This window comes from Hylobates moloch, unplaced genomic scaffold (assembly GCF_009828535.3).
Source record: "Hylobates moloch isolate HMO894 unplaced genomic scaffold, HMol_V3 SCAFFOLD_17, whole genome shotgun sequence".
NCBI classification, from domain to species: domain Eukaryota; kingdom Metazoa; phylum Chordata; class Mammalia; order Primates; family Hylobatidae; genus Hylobates; species Hylobates moloch.
In genome coordinates, this window is record NW_026652292.1 from 77,479,929 (window position 1) to 77,501,998 (window position 22,070).

General features: G+C 48.5%; 1 long non-coding RNA gene across 1 annotated transcript in view; it reads right to left on the reverse strand.

The window, feature by feature from the left end:
• Positions 1–22,070, reverse strand: part of LOC131381709 (uncharacterized) — a 51,829-nt gene that overhangs the window by 2,731 nt on the left and 27,028 nt on the right. Inside the window, exon 2 of the long non-coding RNA XR_009210596.1 lies at positions 20,159–20,317. This is a non-coding gene — a long non-coding RNA (uncharacterized LOC131381709). The remainder of the gene's footprint in view (positions 1–20,158; positions 20,318–22,070) is intronic.

Sequence of the window (22,070 nt, forward strand, 5' to 3'; positions counted from 1 at the left end):
AAGCAAGTATAATGCCAGAACAGAAGGAAATGCTGGGTTACAGAAGTAACAGTGTGCCAGAGAGAGTCAGACGAAGGATCCACTTGAGAAAGCTGACTAAGACATTATGACAAGGTACCTGCAGGAAGCTCACTGCACTGCACTGCACGTGTGAGGATATCAGAGAGGACCTCTGACTTTAACCAGTGGGCTTTGTGATGTGACGATTCTATAAAACCACAGCAGGCATTCATATGCCCTGGGGAGTTGGGAGCGACTAGGCTACAGCCTCCCTTCAGAGTCCAGTGGAGGAAGCAAATGTGTGAAGCAGACAATGGCAGAGACTCCAAGCAGGGAGACGACCATGCAATGGGGAGGGAGAAAGCCCTAGGGTATCAGAAAACGAGGGCAAAAATGGGGACACTAGTCCATGACCTACTTAGTTCCAGACCTTTGTGAAGACAAAAGCTCCTCAATGAAAGAACACCATCCGATAGGAGAGATCAATACATACGCGACTGCCCTTGACACCATTCACCTAACTCCCAAGGTCATGCAGCCTTCAGTGGGGATGCATAGGGGATGTCGGAAGGTCATACTTGGGGACCATTTTGCCACTGCCCTTTCTCTCACTCTGATCTGTAAATCAAAGAAGAACCAGCCTGACCTACTTCACAGATTTAAAATGCCTGGAAAGTACAGAATGGGGGCTACCTGCTCTGTCATTCACTCCCCTGAATGGCCATTGTCCCAGCCCAGCCCATGACTGCCTCTTAGCTGGACCACAGAGAGTTTCCTAACCAGGCTCCCTGCTTCAGGCTGTCCCCACACAATCCACTCTACACAGCAGCCAGAATTCCTGAGAAGCTGATGACATCATGCCATTGTTTCAAACTACCACATGTCTTTCTCTGCTTTTAGGATGCAGCCTAACTTAGCAAGACTTACAGAATATCCTGTCATGTCTAGCCCTGCCTATGTCTTTGAGTTCATCTCTTGAAATTCAAACCCTTCTACGTCATGCAGGGGCCACATGACCTCCTTGCAGGCTGAGCACACTGGCCTTGACCACCAAAAGCAGCGTTAGGTGTCCAGAGGGAAATAAATCATCTAGCTGTTGACTGCAACCAGATCTTTTGCCCATTTTAAAATCAGATTGTTTGTTTTTCTGTTGTTGAATTGTTTGAGTTCCTTGTATATTCTGTATAGCAATGTCTTGTTGGATGTATAGTTTGCAAATATTTTCTCTCATTCTATAGACTCTCTCTTTACTCTGTTGATTGTTTCCTTTGCTGTGCAGAAACTTTTTAGTTTGATATAATCACAGTTGCATATTTTTGCTTTTGTTGCTTACACTTTCAAAGTCTTATTTATAAAATCTTTGCTCAGACCAATGTCCTGAAGTATTTCTCCCACGTTTTCTTCCAGTGGTTTCATCGTTTTGGGCTTACATTTAAGTCTTTAATCCATTGTTGATTTTTATAAGTGGTGAGAGATAGGGGTCTAGTTTCAATCTTCTGCATGTGAATATCCAGTTTCCCTAGCACCATTTATTGAAGGGATTGTTCTTTCCCCAATGTATGTTCTTGGCACCTCTGTTGAAAATCAGTTGGCTGTAGATATGTGGATCTGTCTCTGTGCTCTCTATTCTGTTCCATTGATCTATATGTCTGTTTTTGTACCAGTACATACTGTTTTGGTTACCATGGTTTTGTAGTATATTTTGAAGTCAGGGAGTGTGGAGCCTTAGCGTTTTTTTCCCCCTCAGGATTGTGTTAGCTATTTGAGGTCTTTTGTGGTTCCATGTGAATTCTAGAATTTTTTTTCTATCTCTGTAAAGAATGGCATTGGTATTTTGATAGGGACTGCATTGAATCTGTAGATCGCTTTGGGTAGTATGATAATTTTAGCAATATTAATGGAGCTGAGATTTTAAACAAGATCTGTCAGACTTCAGGACCCATGCGCTTGAGCAAGACACAGAGAAACATACATAAAACAACCCCAAGAGAAACTGTTCATGAGAAAATGTGAACAGAGCAGGTGCTGACCAAGGACAGGTTAAACCCAGTTCAACTTAATGTGATTTTTACTGAATACAACATGGTTCCAACATATTTCCTCAGGGGATAGTTAGCATTTCTCATAGGGAATTAAATCTAAAATTTAAGCCTTTCAAAAAGCTTCAAAATTTAAGAATCTCGTCAATCTGTTCCATCTGGTCACTAATTTTTATACTTTAAGTAATGTTTGTGTTTATGATCCACATTATGCTATAAACAGAATTGGTGTGAATTGTGATGTTTTTAAGTAATATACTAGTTATTCCTAAGGAATTATCTAGAGTGTGTCCTCATATAATCAGTTGAGGAAAGAGATTTTCAAAGAGAAAATGACCCCACAATAATCACCCCGCTCGATCATGGCTGAGCTTGGAGTGGCCTCCCCAATTCCTCAACCAATAACCTCTCTACCTCAGCCCCTGCCAGCATTCTTCAAGAATCTTCTATGTGTGTAGCCCTGGGCAAGAAGCTTTTTTGGTGTTTGAGGGGAAATAAGATAAAGTCCCTGCCCTCAGGTGCTCTCTTTTTTTTTTTTGTCAGTGGGGGTGGGGGGGATGCCTCTCTATTCAATTTGAAAGTAGCACCATGTCCCTATTTGTCTAACAGATGTTTCATCAGAGCCAATGGGTTTCTTCCCTTTTTTTTTTTTGAGACAGAGTCTCGCTGTGTCGCCCAGACTGGAGTGCAGTGGCGTGAACTCGGCTCACTGCAAGCTCTGCCTCCTGGGTTCACGCCATTCTCCTGCCTCAGCCTCCCAAGTAGCTGGGACTACAGGCACCCGCCACCATGCCCAGCTAATTGTTTTTTGCATTTTTTACTAGAGACAGGGTTTCACCATGTTAGCCAGGATGGTCTCAATCTCCTGACCTCATAATCCACCTGCCTCGGCCTCCCAAAGTGCTGGGATTACAGGCGTGAGCCACCGCGCCTGGCCTCTTCCCTGTCTATTCCTTTTGAACTTGTGGGGTTTTCTGGCCCTTCTCAAAACCAGAACCCCCACATCGAGCATCTGTGGTGGATGGTTACCCAAATGTGGATGTGTCCTCTGATAGGCAGCCCACCAGCTGTGCCAGGGAAGCCTGTTTCATGGACAGCTCTAACTATTGGGGAATTCGTTCATGAGTGAAATTACAATGAGACTTGCTAGAATGTGTGTGAAGCCAGGGAGGGAATGCTTCACATGTCACTTAAAACCCCAGCAAGGGATCCCTTTACAGAGAGGGGCCTCTCTTCAGATAGGTGAGCCCAGTTCCCTGGCTGTCTGCAGGTCCCTCAGAATGAGAAAACATGCAGAAAGGCCCAGCTTGGCCTGCTTCACCGCTCAAGGTGGCAGGATCCATTTTGCCTGCCCCAGGTAAAAAGATGAAGAGGAAACTTGCTGCTCTCAGGCCCTGGTGGGGAACAGAAATGGAGAACCACAGTGGTGAGCTAGCAAATGTTTAACAACCGTCTCTCAAAACAAAAACAAAAACAAAAACAAAAACAAAAACAAAAACAAAACAAACAAACAAAACACTGGGCCTGGTGGCTCATGCCTGTAATCCCAACACTTTGGGAGGCCGAAACAGGCGGATCACAAGGTCAAGAGATCGAGACCATCCTGGCCAACATAGTGAAACCCCGTCTCTACTAAAAATACAAAAATTAGCCGGGGATGGTGGTGCGTGCCTGTAGTCCCAGCTACTAGGGAGGCTGAGGCAGGAAAATCGCTTTAACCCGGGAGGTAGAGGTTGCAGTGAGCCAAGATTGTGCCACTGCACTCCAGCTTGGGTGACAGAATGAGACTCCGTCTCACAAAAACAAAACAAAACAAAACAAAAAACCACACAAACAAAAACAAACAAACAAAAATACCAGACCTGATTTTCGGCATTTTTAAATTTCTGTGGTGTAAACCCTCCCACTATGGCTGATTTTAAGCTGCTGATATGTTGGTAAGAGATGCATGCAATTGGCTCTCAAAAGGCAGGAAGAGCCAGCTCCAGTCTAGCACTCCACTGTGTGTGTGTGTGTGTGTGTGTGTGTGTGTGTGTGTGTGTGTGTGTATTTGGGGAAGACATACATGTAAGAATGAATGAAAGGATGCATGAATGAATGAGAGCAGGATACCAATTTTGCAAATGTAATAGGAAAGAATTGGAATGAGCAAAATATTTTTATAACTGCAGCGGATAGGCCTTTATGAAGAAAATGAGCTGGGATGAGTGTACAAAGCATTTTCAGCAGTGTTTCCACCAAATTACTTTCAAGGAAATATATCTGTCCTTGTAAAAGGGGTATGATGGTAAAAGAGTGCACCAGTGTTCTAAAATGCACCCAGTATTTTGTTTTAATCAGGTATGGTAATGTGACAGACATAGAGACAACTGTGTTTGAAAGAAGAGTTTATTACTCACAGTTCCCTAGAGGAAGGGGCATGCCACACCATGCAGGGCCACAGAGGGAAGCAGGAGGCAGAGGAGTGCAGAGAGAGCCTGGCCCAGAGCCTTTATTGTGAGTTCTGCGGGAAGAAATGGGTGAGGCAGGGGAGGCAAGCCTGAGCATGCCCAGGACTGGAGAGTTTTAAAATTGTTGCATGCTCTGGGTTATATTTTCACATGTTCTCTAGTTGTTTGACACCTGGGCCTGGGATGACATGTGGCCGGGGAAATGTTGGCTTGGTGCGTTAGATAAAGGAGGAGACTGGAAACCTGCCAGGCTCTAGATTGTCTGGCTTGCATATGAAAGGCGTGCTCACAGGGGAGTCATTTCCATTTCTAGAAATTAGCCAGCCCTGGCAGGGGCCGTATCTCTCTGGCCAACAAGGCCCCAAGATGGCAAAACATCACCAACTATAGAAAATAAAACTTTATTAATACAACCAGCTTTGGAACCGACTACCTGTGTGGCCTTGGGCAAGTGACTTAACCTCTTTCTTCCTCAGTTTTCCCATCTGTAAAATGAGGATGACAATGCCTACCTTATAGGGCTGGTGTAAAGAAGGAGATACTCAGAGGCCTTAGCAATGGCAGAGCTGGCATCTGATCCTGGGAAACTACTGGAAACTCCAGGCCATAGCTCCTTGATGAGGAGGAGGCCGTATCTCTAGTGCTCTGCACAAAGCCTGGGGAATGGCAGGCAGGCAATGACTATTCTGGGAATACATTTTGAGTGAGGGCAGTGGTGGTCAGAGCAAGCTCTAGTGTGTAGAAATAGCATATACTATGAAACAGATGAACCTATTCAATTTCCATGAGCTTCCTAATCACATGGGGTATGGAAAATATAGATGAGATAAAATGCTTTCTTCTCAAAATGCCCTAATCTTTGTTTCAATATCAAGATTCATTAGGGCCATTTTCACATTCGCTGTTCTTAACATTCTGGTCCAATTGATGGATTCGTTCAGGAGTCTGGGTCCCTTTGAATCTCATTACACTAGGGCTCCTGGGTGTATTGATCCTATTTAGAAATAAGGCAATAAATCGTCCACAGACGTTGGGACCAAACCTCCAGGCTGCCAAGGGAAAGAATACAGAAAGCAGGGGTTTCTCGCCGCATTGTCTGCTTTTAATTTAACTTTTAGCACAAGTTTGAATTTCTGAACCAACAATAGGTATCAACAGCTTTAAAAATGTTTATTCCCTTGGAGATAATAATTCAATTTCTGAGAATCAATCTCCAAGAAATAGTCTTCTATGAAGACAAAGATTTATAGACAATGATAATCATGTCATTGTTTATTATAGCAAAAAAAAAAAAAACCCAGCAGCCCAAATATTCAATAGCAAGGGTTGAGAAAGGTTCATGTTATGTAATCATGAGAAGTAAAGTTTATGAAGACCATGTTAGCATGAAAAAATGCCTACAAGACTAGATGAAAAAGTAGATAAAATTATATCTTGACTATGATTATGAATATTGTATGGAAACTTACCCATGGGGATAAAAAAGAATATGAGCCAAGAGGTTAACAGATTTTGTTTTTATGGGTTTTTTTTTTTTTTTTTTTCTGGAGTCTCGCTCTGTCACCCAGGCTGGAGTGCAGGGGCGCAATCTTGGCTCACTGCAACCTCCGCCTCCTGGGTTCACGCCATTCTCCTGCCTCAGCCTCCCGAGTAGCTGGGACTACAGGCGACCGCCACCAAGCCCGGCTAATTTTTTGTATTTTTAGTAGAGACGGGGTTTCACTGTGTTAGCCAGGATGGTCTCGATCTCTTGACCTCGTGATCCACCCGCCTCAGCCTCCCAAAGTGCTGGGACTACAGGCATGTGCCACCGCGCCCGGGCTTTTATGAGTTTTAATGTTTTCTTAACTGCTTTTCTCTGTTTTCTAGTTTTTCTGTAATAAGCATACATCACTTAAAATTGATGATCACAGTTTGAATTTTTAATACCTATGTAAGTATACCATGTCCTCTCTTACAAAGCCAGCATACCTATCTGAAGAAATGTGTGCGATGGTGCTCCTCATTTTTCATTTGTTAGAAATACGTAGAGGGTATAATATCCTATTCTACAGCATGAAAGTTATTTGTACTTGATCTCACTTGGACATAACAACCTTGAGCTTGTTTGACAAGGCTGAGTCGGTAACTTAATGTAGGCTGGGATTTGCTTATGCACACAGAAATGCAGATAAAAGCCATTTCCATCACATCAAAAATCAGACGAAGGTGCCATCTCATAGTCTATTTCCCCACTAGGATAAATTCTCCTGTATTTCTAATGAGTTTTAGTTTAATCTCGGTTTTCTGTCCGGTCACTTCCTTGATCCAATAAGTAGCTCAGAAAGTAGTTACTCTAAATTCTACACCTAAAAATATAATCTTCAATACACAGGACAGGCACTGCAAATGTCTCTCTCCAGCTTCCAGTTCAACTCTCCTCCTAACCACCCTCCAGAGAACAGCCAGAGGGAGCTTTCTAGACTGTAAATCTAGCCCTGAAATAACCCCCTCCTGGGTCCACCTGCCTTAAGAGCCTCAGTGGTCCCCAGGGCCATGCCAGGGCCCCCCTTCATCTTGCCTGTCAACATCACCATTTCCCATCATTTTGTCCACACACTCTTAGGTTTGATCATATCTAGTTCCTTCCATTTTCAGACCCAGTTTGTTCTTGATACCATTATGTGCACACCTGCTACTAGGGAAAGACATGGTTCGTTGGCCAACCCACAGCTACTCCCAGTTCCTTTCTCCTTTGTCATCTCCTAGACTAGAGATTGGAAAGAGGGATCTTGGCTCTTAGGTAGGAATGACCATGGGACACATTTGTGGGCATCCCTGGCCAATGTATGCTGGAGGTTTGCCTTTTCCTTTCTTCTTGGGACACGGTTGTGAAGACTGAAGCCACAGCAGCCACCTTGCAACATGAGGCAATGACCACCAGGAAGAAAGGCTAGCAAACTGAAGACAGTGGTTCTGAAGGATGGAAAGCAGCTGAGTGGTTGGTGGCATCACCAAGCTACCAAACCAGCCCTGATGCCATGCACTTTGGTCTCCCTGATGAGTGGGTAATAAACACGTGCTCATTTCAATAGGATGTGTCCTGTTTCTTGCAGCTAAGTGTCTCCTGCTTGACTCACTCTTCCCTCACAGGAGGTAAGTGCAGTGCCTGGAACATTCTAGAAGTTCAATCCAGGTTACTTCCCTCTCCTCTTTTTCCTGAGTGATCCTTTTAGGCTACACTTACCTGCTGGGAAGTACACTGTACCTAGAACCACAGATCTCACTGAGATAGACCAGGTTTTGCATCTGTATGCACAATTTGGCTGCTTGTGAAAGGAACCAAACTGACTTTGCCTAGGCAAAAATGGCACAGGAAGGCGAGGCTAGTCCCGTAACAAGGGATCAGTGTGCAGCTACCACAGGGGCAGAGCTCGGCTCCACACAGCAGTGACCAGGGACCCAAGCACTGCTAAGAAACCCTACCATCTTCCTGGTTCCTGTGGGCTGTGACTTCTTTCTTATTCTGCCCTGGCTTCCCTCACTGGACAGGGAACAGATGCACCAACAGCTCCTGGTTACTCTGGGGGGTCCATACAGAGAGAATCATAGTTTCAGAGTGAAGAATTCCCATCACCTTGCCTGGATTTGGTGTCTGGCTGTTGACCAATCAACTAGGAGAGGGGTGGGACTTAACCACACAGAACAGGCAGCCTTGGGTCCCTGCCCACCACAGAGAAGAAGGCTGGGAGCCAGGACCTACCCCCAGAGCTCAGACCCCAGGCACTGGGTTGTTCTCCCTCACATCGCAGCCCCCTCCCTTCTTCCCCAGGACACAGAGGAGAACCAGGTTGCCTTCAGGGCAGGGTGACTCCCCCAAGGGCAAAGCTATTACTCTGCAAGTTCCTAAAAGCTGCCTGTCTTGGATTGGGTGCCCTCAAAAGCAGACCCTGAGACCCGGACAGGGGTGCAGGTGGTTTATTTGGGAGGAGATCCCAGAAGCAGGAGTGAGGGAGCAGGGAGGTGAGACAGGGAGGGCAGAGAAGACAATATCCAGATGGATACTGAGGTCAGTCCTGCAGGAAATAGGGTCACGGCCCCAAGAGCACTTCTGTGAAGAGCACAGAAGGCCTTGCAGATCTTCTGCTTAGAGGACAGGAGCCTCTGCTTGAGGTGGGCACAAGCAGAGTCTGAGCTTGCCAGCAACAAGGCACTGCAGCTGAGAGCAGAGGCAGGCTGGGGACAGTGCCATCGGGCCCCAAAGGCATTGCTACGTGGACTGAGGAGGGTGGAAATCCAGAGCTGCCTTTCCCTAGAAGTTGGAAGTTTTCCTGGTTCGACACCAAATTAGCCAAACCTAAGTAAGGATTTGGCCACAGGAAAGTGGATCCAAGATTTCCAGATCACCTACATCATGCCTACGCTACCAGAGGCCCCCACATTTTTTGATGTAATTCTCAAATTGTATGAATACTGTATCCTTATCCCCCTGTTATAGATGAGGAAGCTGAGGCTCAAGAGTCATTGAGTACCTTGTCTAAAATCTGAGAAGGTGGGCTCATTCACACAGCCCCGCTCAGCCAGCCTGGGGCTGCAAAAGCTGGACATTTTAAATCTTTAAAATAAAATATGTCTGTGAACCATAATATACAGGAAAGTATAACTGAAAAATATACATGATCCTTCTTAAAAAATAAGAACCTGAAGCCATTGATGCAGGAGAGTCGGAGGTTTCAATTCCTGTGTTTCTTTTTTTTTCTTTTTTCTTTTTTCTTTTTTTTGAGATGGAGTCTCGCTCTGTCACTAGGCTACAGTGCAATGGCACGATCTCAGCTCACTGCAACCTTTGCCTCCTGGGTTCAAGTGATACTCCTGCCTCAGCCTCCTGAGTAGCTGGGACTACAGGCACGCATCAGCACATCCAGCTAATTTTTGTATTTTTAGTAGAGACAGGGTTTCACCATGTTGGCCAGGATGGTCTCCATCTCTTGACCTCGTGATCCGCCCACCTTGGCCTCCCAAAGTGCAGGCACGAGCCACTGTGCTCAGCCAATTTCTGTATTTCTACCGAAAGCTATAGTATGGTTCTTTCTTGAGCCTTGAAAGCACACACCCAACCCCAGAAGGCATTTAATTATCGAGCACTCTAGCGTTTCAGCTGCGCCCACCCGGGGTCCTGGTTTGCACAGGTCATTAGAAGTCATCCTGCCTTCGACTTCCATAAATCATCCCAGGCCAAGCAGAGGCCCAGGCGAGAGGTGGCGTGCAATTGGCACGGAATGCAATGAGATGCGGCTGGTCATTCATCAGAGAGCCGGGGACTGGCCCGACGCAAATGATGACTAAGAAAAATGATTCTAGGGCCTCAAGGATGAAGCAGGTAATGCAAGGGCAACATTCGATAAAGAAACTGGGCTGTCACTTCTGCTGTCAGGAAGCTATGGGAAGAAGCCCTCAGAAATATTAGGCCCCCAGAACTCAAAACTCAACCACAAGAAACAAAAGAGGAGGCGAGGTCATACCGTACAACCACCTCCCACCGCAGCAGGGATGGTGAGCTTCAGTTATCACACAGCAGAAATAACATCGGCCAGTTCAAATCCAGGTAGCACAATTCACACCTCATGTCTTATTTCACAGATGGGGAAATGGAGTCACAGAGCGGGAGGGCCTCACTCAAGGCTATGCACCTATTATAGAAAGCAGTGCCGCTGGAATTCAAACCTGGGTAATTTCACTTCAGAACCACATTCCTAACTGGTTCACACTGTCACCTTTGGAAATAAAAACAACCCAGTGTCCTCCCACAGTTAAGTATTTGCAAGTGGCTTAAGTGGGCTCATTCACTGGTCATGAACTGGGCTCCTGGTCTTCGTCCAGCCACAGTGGCTGCAGCCCAGAGAGGAGTGGAGCTCAGGACTGTGCCTGGTCTGGGCTCACCTTGTGATTTTCAGAAGGAAGCTCTAAGGGAAATGAGAGAGCAAATCCCATCTTAGCTGGGGCTTGTAAATCGACTTTTTGCTGCATCCAAGCATCCCAAAGGCACACTAAGGAAAATGATGGCCTCTCTCAGCCCTTCTGCATTTAGCTACTGTACTTCCTTTGCAAATGGGCCCCACCACAGAGGTCACTCAGCTGGTGCTTCTCAGCCTGGAGGCATGCCAGAACCACTGGGGAGCTGTGAAAAGTGTCCATCCCTGGGCCATTCCAGACCAAATGAATGGAGTCTCCTGGCGGGGACCCCAGCAATGCTATCTTTTAAAGCACACCCCTCCCAGGTGATTCTAATGTGCAGACTGCATTCCTCTGCACAGATGGGGAAACTGAGACCCGGAGGAGTCAAAGGGCTTGCTCAAGTCTCGGTGCTTCTCAAGAGAACTTGCTGCTATGGCTCCTGGTTGGGACAGACATGGCTTCCTCTTTCCCAGGTGGGACATTGCTAGTGAGTGGTAGCGGGGAATGCTGGGGTGTGGGGGCAACGTCAGATCGCAGGACTCCTCTCTCATTCAGGGCCCCTGGCTGTGCCATTTCCGGAGCTGAATGTATTCAGGGGCCTGTTTCCAGTTCAGAGGAGCCCCAGGCTTGAGAGTTGGCAGATCCAGTGCCTAGTTTCCATGGCTACCACAGCTCAGGAAGGTTCTAGAAGTATGGATGAACTGGCGTGGGGTGTGTATCACTTTCCAGGTGACACATTAGATCTTCTTTCACTCACTCCCTGTAGGCAGTGGACTGAGGCAGGGGCAGGTGGCGGTGGGGGGCACACCCTTTCCTAAGGGGACTCACCTGCCTCATGCCTCGGCAGCCCCACAGAGACCCTGCAGGAGGCCATGTCAAGGACGTCTCCCAGGAAGGTTTCCCTGAGCAGCTATCAGCAGAAGCATGGGTGGGGAGGACAGCTGCTGTCTCCAGAATCTCCCTTCCAATGCAACCACCCTGACCCCAAGGCATTGACCCCGGGTCAGCAAATGCCACGCTGAGACACTGAGTTGTCAGGCTTTTGCAGGGCTGGCTGCTGCAAACAAGAATTGGTACCTACTGGGCCCTGGAGGGACCACACCAGCTGAAAGCACTGCCATGGCAGACAAGAAAATGCTCTCTCGCTGAGCTCCCACAAAGCCCATGGGAGAAGACGCTTCACCAGAATCAACTCTGAAATAGGGGTTCCTTCCGGCACAGGTGGCCCTCCGTATCCATGGGTTCCACATCCATGGATTCAACCAACCAGGGACTGAAAATATTCAAAGAAAACTTAGTCTGTGTTCAACACGCACAGACTTTTCTCGTCATTATTCCCTCAACAACACAGTATGACAACTGTTTAGAGAGTATTTACATTGTATTAGGTATTATAGTAATTATAAGTATTTTAAGTAATAGAGATGATTTACAGCACACGGCGTGTAGGTTATATGCAAATGCCGTGCCATTTTCTAACAAGGACTTGAGCATCCTCAGATGTGGGTCTCCTTAGGGGGTCCTGGAAACAATGCTGCATGGATACCAAGGATGACTCTATGTGCATTAGTGTTTGTTGCATAGCAATTGGGAGCCCAGGCTCTGGAACGAGACTGCCAGGTTCAAATCCCACCTCTGCCACTCACTAGCTGTGAGTTCTGTTTTTACATCTGTGAGGAGGGTATGACAGCCATGTCTACTTTGGAGTTGGTTGCGATGATGAAGTGAGTTGAGGTGTGCACCTGGTGCCTATAACAGGGCCTGGAACATGGCAGGTACCTACTTCATGCTGGTTGTGATGATTATCTCAGCGTGGAGGATGAAGGGAGAGAATAAATATTGCTTTTTTTTTTTTTTTTTTTTTTTTTGAGATGGAGTCTTGCTCTGTCACCCAGGCTGGAGTGCAGTGGCACAATTTCAGCTCACCGCAACCTTCACTCCCTGGGTTCAAGCTATTCTCCTGCCTCACCCTCCCAAGTAGCTGGGACTACAGGTGTGTGCCACCATGCCCGGCTAATTTTTGTATTTTTAGTAGAGATGGGGTTTCACCATTTGGCCAGGCTGGTCTTGAACTCCTCACCTCAGGTGATCCACCCATCTTGGCCTCCCAAAGTGCTGGGATTACAGGCGTGAACCACAGCACCTGGCCAAATATTGCATTTGGTTTTCCAAGCACAAGTACAATGATGGTAGGGCAAATGCAAACAAGTCTGTGCTCAACAACTGCTGACTGCAAAGGTGTGCTGTGAGCTCCGAGGGGTACCAGATTTTGGTCTCACTGGTCAGGGCAGAATGGCTGAGCCCGTGGAAAGCCTCAGGTTGTAAGGTGCTTCCAGGAGTGGCAGGAGCAGTGGACAGTCACCCTCACACTGAAGAACTCTGACCACAGCCGGGATTTCTCTGAGATGTGGCCTGCTTAGCTGAGTGACCTGAGACCTTGACACCTGAGCAAGTAGCTTGTCCAGGAAGAGCCAGGCAACGTCCCAGGAGCAGTTCCAGCTCCCCATCCATTGCTGGGCCCTTCCACGCTGAGGGAGGATCCCAGGGGATGACAGGTGTCCGGCGGGGATGTGCGGTTGCCTGTGATGGGCTTGATGACGTGTCATCCTCCTGGGCTCCCTGACAGACTTTTCAGTAAATCTGCATTGCTCAGTCTTGCCATGCAAGTGGATTCTGCTCAGGAACTCAGAAAGAAGCCAAGAGCTGCCTCCCAGTCAGGCGGTGGGCTGGGGGAGGAGCCTGAGGCCCCGGGACAAATGGCCTCCGGGATATATATACACACATGCGTGTCTGCATATGTAGACGGTGGCACATGTTCTGTGCACATATAGGGGAAGGGATGAATGCCGTGAGACAGTGCAGATAAAGTAACAGAATGCAAAGTTAGAGTTGGCTTCCAGCTGACGGACCCGGCCAGCATCAAAAAGCAGGAGGGCTTCGATGTGGGGAAAGCTTCCAGGGAGGCTCGGGGGCGGGGAGATGCTGACTGTGTTTCAGGAGGAGCCACGGGGTGGGTAAATTGGCAGGCAGAGCTGGAGAGAGGAGGAGGAGGTGGGGACACTCGAGAGGGTGGAAAGCTTCCATGGTAAGGTAGAGAGTTTGGATTTTACCCTGCAGATAAGAGGGGGCGGATATAAGAAGTATTTTTGCACACAGGAGTGATATAAAAAGTGCTGCCTTTCTAAAGAAAGAGCAGTCTGACGGCCGGTGCTGGGAGGTGAGGAAACGGGGCCAGGGAAAGCTGTGATAAGGGTGTGGCCAGAGGGCTGCCTGTGAAGGCAGAGAAGGCTCAGCTACTGCATCAGGCACGAAAGGCAGCAGAGTATCTCTTCCGATCCCACTTGGAAGAAAGCCCCGGAAGGAACCTAGTGACTACGAACAGCAGCCCCTGCTCTGCCCACAACATGCTGCTTTCTGGTCAAGCAGGAAAGTGATGAGAGCCCAGAGGAAATACACGCTTGAAACGCATCCCGGGCGGCTGCCCCAGCTCAGATCCCAGTGGCTGGAAGATGAGCCTGCAGGGTGAAGGCTGTCAGAGCCCAGAGCACAGGGGCCTCATGCAGGGGAAGTTAATCCCAGAGCGGCTGGCTGGGACCCACTGCAGTGCACGTGACAGTGATGGATGGGGACAGAGGATGGGCCCTCCCATCTCCTCAGAACCCCAGCAGGTGTGTCTTTCAAAACAACTGCCTGAAAAGATTCAAACCTTAACTCCGTGTTTCCTACACAATGAAAAACAAATAACCTTGTGGGTCGGGTAACCCATGCCTGGCCCTCTACTGCACAGAAGTCAGCTTTCACTGAGTTGGTCCAATTTGACACTTACTTATCAAACACCTTCTAGGTGCCGGGCCCTGCATCAGGTGTTGGGGCTATGCTGGGAAATAAGACAGAGTCCTTGGGGGAATCAGACCCCCGGAAAGGGGCAGGCATGGCATGCAATGGGCGACTCTGCAGAAGACGTCTTCGGGGAGTGTGCCTTGCTTGTAAACTGCCTATCTAACCATCTCACCTGTAGATGGTAAGCACCATGAGGGCAGGAGAAGGGTTGTCCTCCTGTCCCCTCCAGCTCCTGCATCCATGGCAGTGCCCAGCTTGGAGCAGCCCTCGTGGCATGCTCATCAAATGGGCAGATGGATGCTAGACTCTAGGGTGGGAAAGGACCCAGGGAGTTTGCTGGACTCCAGCCTCCTGGCTCTGAGTAACACACAACCCACGGTCTCCTCATCAGCTCTCTCTCCTCCCAACCCTGCCCCATGGCTCTGAGAGACCTTTGAAAGGCAGGAGCCTAGACCTTCACCTCACCCCAGCTTCTCTCCCAGCTGCCCTAAACTGTAATTAGTAATCATCATTCTAAACATTTTGATAGCACTTCAGCATTCACAAACCACTTTTCACACTATCTCCCTGGGAGCCCACAGAGACTCTAAGGAGGGACACAGAATGAACTTTCCTGGAGTAGATGCGATTTTCCCTGTTCCAGGAGGGAAAGGGACCTGACATTTTGCACGTGTAATTAATTTAATTATCTCAGCAACAATGCAAGAGAGCGATTAGAATTCCTGTCTTACAGGTGAGAAACTGATATTCAGGGAGGCTACAAATGTGGCCTAAGGATCGCAGCTAAAGGGTGGTGGAGCTGGGATTCGAACCTGCTTCTGACTCCAAGTCCAGTAATACCAACAAGAACAAGGACAGAAACAATGACGGCAATGAGCCCTGAGTGTGTGAACTCTGGACCAAGCGCAGAGCCTGGCACCTCAAGTGTCCTACTAATTGTGTTCATTGCCAAGAAGGGGAAGAGGGATGCGGATTAGACAGACTCAGGGAGGAGGCTTTTGTGGCAGGGGTGGCTGGAGACAGGTGTGCATTAGTGTCTGCCTGGACCCCACCCCACCAGCACAGGTGCAAGCAGATGGAGAGAATGATAGAAAGGAGGCAGAACCCACAGGGCTGGGCGAGGGATCGGGGGTAGGGGTGGAGGGGAGAAGGCTGGCCTTGTGCCAGGCATGATCCATCAGTAGGGAATGTGGGAGGCTGTGTGGTCACTCCTAACCCACTCCCTCCCACCGATCTTCCTTCCAATGCCTCCAGCCTGTAGACTTAGGCCACACACATTGAGAGCTGTGATGGTTAATATTGAGTGTCAACTTGATTGGGTTGAAGGATGCAAAGTACTGTTCCTGGGTGTGTCTGTGAGGGTGTTGCCAAAGGAGATTAACATTTGAGTCAGTGGACTGGGAGAGGCAGACCCACCCTCAATCTGGGTGGGTGGGCACCATCTGATCAGCTGCCAGTGTGGCTAGAATAAAGCAGGCAGGAGAAGAGAGAAGAGCAGACTTGCTGAGTCTTCCAGCCTCCATCTCTCTCCCATGCTGGATGCTTCCTGCCCTTGAACATTAGACTCCAAGTTCTCCAGCTTCTGGACTCTTGGACCTACACCAGTGGTTTGCCAGGGGCTCTCGGGCCTTGGGCCACAGACTGAAGTCTGCACTGTGGGCTTTCCTGCTTTTGAGGTTTTGGGACTCGGACTGGCTTCCTGGCTCCTCAGTTTGTAGACAGCCTATTGCGGGTCTTCACCTTCTAATCATGTGAGTCAATACTTCTTAATAAACTCCCCTTCATATATGCGTCTATCCTATTAGTTTTGTCCCTTTAGAGAACCCTGACTCACACAAGAGCCAAGAGGCAAATGGAAACCAAAATCGATTTCTGATGAAACTGCAGGAGCTGATGGCTTAGGCTTGAGGCCAAAAGTAGGGGCTCCTGGACCCTCCCCACATCCAGCCCTGGAGGCCTATCTCAGGGAGAACTGGCACAGGCACAGCACATTCCCAGCCTGCCCCACACCCAGGGCCAGCAGGAGCAGAGAGCAGGAAAGGCCGAACGGTCTGTTGGAGTCTGAGCAAGGGTAGAGAAACCTCCTGGCCTGGTCCCGAGCAGGAGCCGCTGTGAACCCCCAGTCCCTGGCTACAGGGCTCTCAGTGCTGAGGACCCAGGGCGGGCCTGGAGCAGCAGCCCAGGTCTTCTTCCATCAGAGTGGGGAAGGAAGGAGGAGGGGCTCCTGGGCCGGGGACCGAGATCAAGTTCCACGTGGATGTGGGGAGAGGGGTATCCACTTGCACAATACGGAGCGGCTTTATAGACGAAGATGCCAAGTCCAGCTGTAGCTCTGACTTTCAGTTGCCCACAGAACACCCGAGTGGGAACAGGAAGGTGCATTATTACAGAACAGCAGGTCAGAGGGTCTGGAGCTTAGCAGGGAGGTCCCAGTGGGTGCCAGGTGCCAGGGCAAGGGTGGAACACTGGGAAGGAGCACTTGGGTGGCAGGTGCGCAGCTCGGGAGGAAGCCTGGGAATTCCCTGGCCAGGAAGGGGAGTGGGAGAGGTTTGGGGGGCGGGGCAGGAGGTTCTCAGCAGTGGCCATGTACCAGGTGGGAGAGGACCAGGAAGCTGCCTTTGGGTTTGCCAAGATGTTGGTCTGGGCCACTTGGGTTGGGAGGGAGAGGCCAGCAGAGGGAGTGGAGACAGATTTCACTGAGTGGGGAAGAGAAGGGACTAGCTGATGGAGGGCCTTCTAAGATGGGCAGAGGGGAGGGATATGGCGCTCAGCGAGGGGACAGCCGCATCCCCTGAAGCAGCAAGGAGGTGTGGTGGGGGGTGAGCTCTAGTGGGGAGGGCTGTTGGGGGACCCCCAGGCCACAGGCTCCCCAACTCTCTTTGCCAAGGACCATTCCAGGCAGGGAGGCATGGGGAGCCCTGAAGCTTGTGTGGGAACTGGTGACCGTACATTCCACAGCGCGAGAACTAGCAAGATAAACTTGAGGCAAGGCCACAGGGCCTCAGGACCAATGGTCGCCCTGTTGGGAGGATGGTACCAGTGGACAAGGACTGGCAGAAACAGCCAGCCTGGCCCTGGGAAACGCCGAGAGGAAGATGACTGTGTCCCACGAGCAGATCCTGTCCTTTCGCCAAGCATAACACTAGGTTTCTATGGCAACCTGCCTCTCCCACCAATGTGAGCTTCCACCCAGCAACGCCTGAGCATGGCCCTGTGGTCACAGAAATGCCCAGGGATGGCCTTGGCCTTGCGGGGGGGACCCACGGTCTGGTAGGGGAGACAGACACCTACACCAGGGTTTGGGAGCAAGGACCAGGTTTGGGGAAGCACTGAGCCAGGCCCGGGACCCACCCTTGGGAGCGGGGGATGAGCTGGAGTTCACCAGGTGATGGAAGTTGGGAAGGGGGTCTTAAGGACTGGGGAGGGCTGGGAGGAGATGCAGACCCAGGGCAAGATCTCGGCAATGCAGAGAAACCTGAGGCCTCACAGGGAAGGCTGTGACTGTGGGCAGAGAGGGGCTCCTGTGGAGATCAGCAACTGAGTCTGCCATGCAGAAGGCAGGGCCACGCACAGATCCATGCACACGACATGATAGCTGGAAGGAGGGACTCTAGGGGGTTTCCTTTTGCCCAATGTGTCTTTCAATAAGGTTTAGATTTTTATAATGAGCACCTATTAATCTGGTGACCTAAACACTCATAATAGTCAAAAAATGGAGACAACGAAAATGTTCATCAGCTGGTGAATGGATAACCTAAATGTGGCCCATCTATCCAGGGGAACATTATTTGGCCACGAGAAGGAATGACGTGCTGTCACCTGCTACGGCGGGGGCTGACCTTGAAAATGGGATGGTAGGTGAAAGGAAACAGACGCGAAGGCCACGTGGTACATGATTCTATTTACACGAAGGGTCCAGAGCAGGCAGACCCACAGGGACGGAAGGTGGACCGCCGGCTGTCAGTTACCCCAGAGCGTGGAGGGAACAGACAGGGACTGCCTAAAGGGCCTAAAGGGGACAGTGTTCCTTTTTAGGATGATGAAAATGTTCTGAAATTAGTGGTGATGGTTGTACAACATTGTGAAGAGACTAAAAGCCACTGAACTGTGCACTTTAACGTGGTTCAAATGGTGAATTTTACGTCATGTGAATTTTGCCTCAATTTTTTTTTTTAAAGGGCAGATGACCAAGCACAGTACCTGTGTCCCTGGGCCCACAGACCATATTTTTTAAGCCAAATGACAAACACAATAAAATGGTTGAAATAAACCAGGCTATAAGTTCAAAAGCAGCCCCCAGGCCCACCCTGCCTGCATGACCACTCATCCTTCCAGCTGTTTCCCACACCGACAGGAAACCTGAACTCTGGCCCGAGGCGGAACCAAAGTGGCTCTGCAGCTCATCCATATTCATTCATTCACTGACCATTCATCCGGTCAGTAAATATTTTATGACTGCTTTCCATGTGCCCATGTTTCTGGTGAAATACATGGAAGTTCCTGCTTTTATGATGCTTACTGTGGAAGGGGAAGACAGGGAGCAGATGCATGCTTGTCAGATGGTGGTGACCACAAAGAAAGAGATGGAGGTGGCAGAGAATGACTGGCGGGTGCAGTCTCCCCTGAAGCCAGCTGTGCCTGGAGGCCAAAGGACAGGCCATGGAAGAGAGACTGCGGAACCAGGGCTCAGAAGCAAGTCTTATGGCAAGAGCTCAGAGGGTCATGTGTGCAAAGCCTCCAGGCCTTGCTCCTTTTCCAGCCCATCTCTGACACTGACCACTCCCCTCTCCAACCACACTCAACTCCCTGCAGTCTTTCTAACCTCTCCCCCATGCCCCTTTGTTCCCCCTGCCTGGAGCTTACTCGCTTGCTTTCTGTCTCTGCCCTCTGCTTGATGACTCCTATCCAGTGATATGGCTTGGCTCTGTGTCCTCACCCAAATCTCATCTCAAATTGTAAACCCCATGTGTTGAGGGAAGGACCTAGTAGGAGGTGATTAGATCATGGGGGAGGTTCCCCCATGCTGTTCTGGTGATAGTGAGGGAGTTCTCATGAGATCTGATGATTTGAAAGTGGGAGTTTACCCTGCTCTCCCTCTGTCTCTCTCTTTCTCTTTCTCTCCTACAGCCATGTAAAATGTGCCTTGCTTCCCCTTCTCCTTCTGCCATGATTGTAAGTTTCCTGAGGCCTCCCCAGCCATGTGGAACTATGAGTCAATTAAACCTCTTTCCTTTATAAGTTACCCAGTCTCAGGTAGTATCTTTAACAGCAGTGTGAGAACAGACTAATACACCCATTCTTCATGCCTCAGCCCAGACATGGCCTTCTCCAGGAAACCTTCCTCAAATGCACAGCCAATCCCCTCCCCAATACCTGCCTGGGTCCCTCCCCTGGGGTCCCAGAACCCCCATGTGCCCTGCCACTGATGTGTCCTGAGTCGACAAGCTCCACTGCACAGGAAGCCTGCCTCACTCACCTGAGTACCAGTTACGGCTTCCTGCAGGCCTCTGCAAATACGGACCTCACATTAATGCGTGGAACTTTCAATATATTAAGGAACATAATGTTTATGGTCCTCTATAAAGGGTAAATGTTCATAATACACTTGAAAATTTAATTCAGATAGCACTCATTACGGCAAAAATAAAAATCTTTCACAAAATTACTTGGAAACAGTATCCATTTTCTATTCACTGAGTGTCTACCATACTCAGGATCCTGGAATACAAACTGCAAGGTAATCTTATAAGGTCAAAGGCAAAACCTGTAAACAAAACCTTTCATGGGCTAGCTCTTGCTCTTCCCCTCTCATACACACATGCACACACACACATGCATACGCATACACACACACACACACACACACACACACACACACACACACCCCGAAGCTACCTCAGACAGCAGCAGCTGGGTTCCAGGTCACCAAGGGAGTTCGTGGAGCAGATGATGAAAGACCTTCGTGTGCTCTGACCAAGTGCTTATGGAAACCAGCCGGCAGATCTGTGTGCTGACAGGGACAGGCACGGAGAAGTCGTGATTTCCCATGAGGCTCTGGAGGAAGAAGGACGGGCACCGGGATGAGCTGAAGGCATGAACATCCTGCATGCTTCCCAGTGATAAAACATCTCCCTGGGGCCAGAAGGCATTCTACTGCAGACGGCACCGTCTCCTGTCACTTCCAAAGATGCAGTGACTTCTGGTATACAGACACAATTCCTAACAGGGGAACCTCCAAATGACCATGTCAAATGCTTTTTTAAAAACTTTCTTGTTTTTCCCTACTAGAGAGGTTTTATGTGTGCCTTACAGATATTTGGAGAAAGAGATAAAAACAAAAAATAAGTCAACCTTCCCAGTGTTTTGTGTGCTTTCAACAAAATTGAGATAATAACATTTCTGGGGGGTTTTGACTTTGCATTCTAAGATTTCCCCAAAGCATCATCTTTGTAGCAGTGATTGCTAACAACTGCATCATTTTCCCACTCATCATTGCATAGCTACCTCCTAACACTGTCCCTGATACCCACAGTAGGCATTCAATAAAAATGTGCTGAACAAATGTGAAAAGGCCACTATTTCATGGAGTGAATATATCACTTCCTCACCCATTTCCAGGCAGTTGGACATTCAGATTGTTTCTAAGAACTCACTATTATAAATCACACCATGATAAATCCTGCAGTTAGTTAGATCTGTGTCTCGATGACCAACCAAGAACCCCCAGAGCAGCTAGTACTGGTCAGTTTTCAAAGGTGTGAATATTTTTCAGGCTCTGATGCGCCTGTCGGCAGACATTTTTTTCAAGCCCATATCTGCATCAGTTCGAAGGCGGGAAGTTATGTAAATATTCCCTTATCCCAAACCCAACAACCAAGGTAGCCAGAATTTACATTTTGTTTTGCAAAAGCGAGCACATTCTCCTTTAGGAATAACATTAAATTTCCTTGACTTTTATGCTCAATATGAAATATGCACTTTTATAAACGAGAACTGACTCTGAAGTGAATTGTGTTTTAATAACAGGGACTTGTACTGGAAACAAAAGGACAGAAGGAAAGGGGAAAGGAAATTTACAATTTACTTCTTATAAGCAGAAAAAATACAAGTGAGAAACTCCAGGAAATGCAGCTTTTATGAATGAAGCACGCCCTGAGTAAATACAGTGGCAGTGAACTCCAGGCTGCCCAGAGCTCTGTGAGCGCCAGCCCTAAAAGGCACTTGTGAAATTCCCCATCTGTGTGCACCACCAAATAAATAGGAGAGAGTCAGAAGTTCAAGAGATTGGTCCAATTATCTCATTCTGCAATGATCTAATAAAGGGCAATTAAGTGTTGAAGATGCTAGACCATTAAGCTGTGTTGTGACAATAACCAGCTTTAAATATTAGCTACCCCACAGTGAGCAAATTTTATTGGGCTCTACTAGAGATGCCAAGTTAGAGGTGGCTTTTACTTGATAGGTTTATATCCTTGTGAATGTTTTTGGCCTTTAAATTGTGCTCCTGTATCTAACAGGACACAGGTGATACTTCCAGGCACGATCACAACCAGGTGTTTATGACAGAGAAAACACTGGGCTCATGACAGAGGCTGCTCTGTAAGGTGGGGAGTGTTGGTGTGCAGTGCTGAGAATCGGGGAGCCTGGACTCAGTGTGCTGTGGCTGCCTTCCCGTTGACGTCTCTCTAGACCTCAGATTCCTCCTCTGTTCAACGAGGATGTTAGATTGGATGGTCTCTGGGCACCTTCCATTTCTTTGGAAAAAAGCAACCAATTATAAGAGGTAACATTACCTACTGAGTGTCTT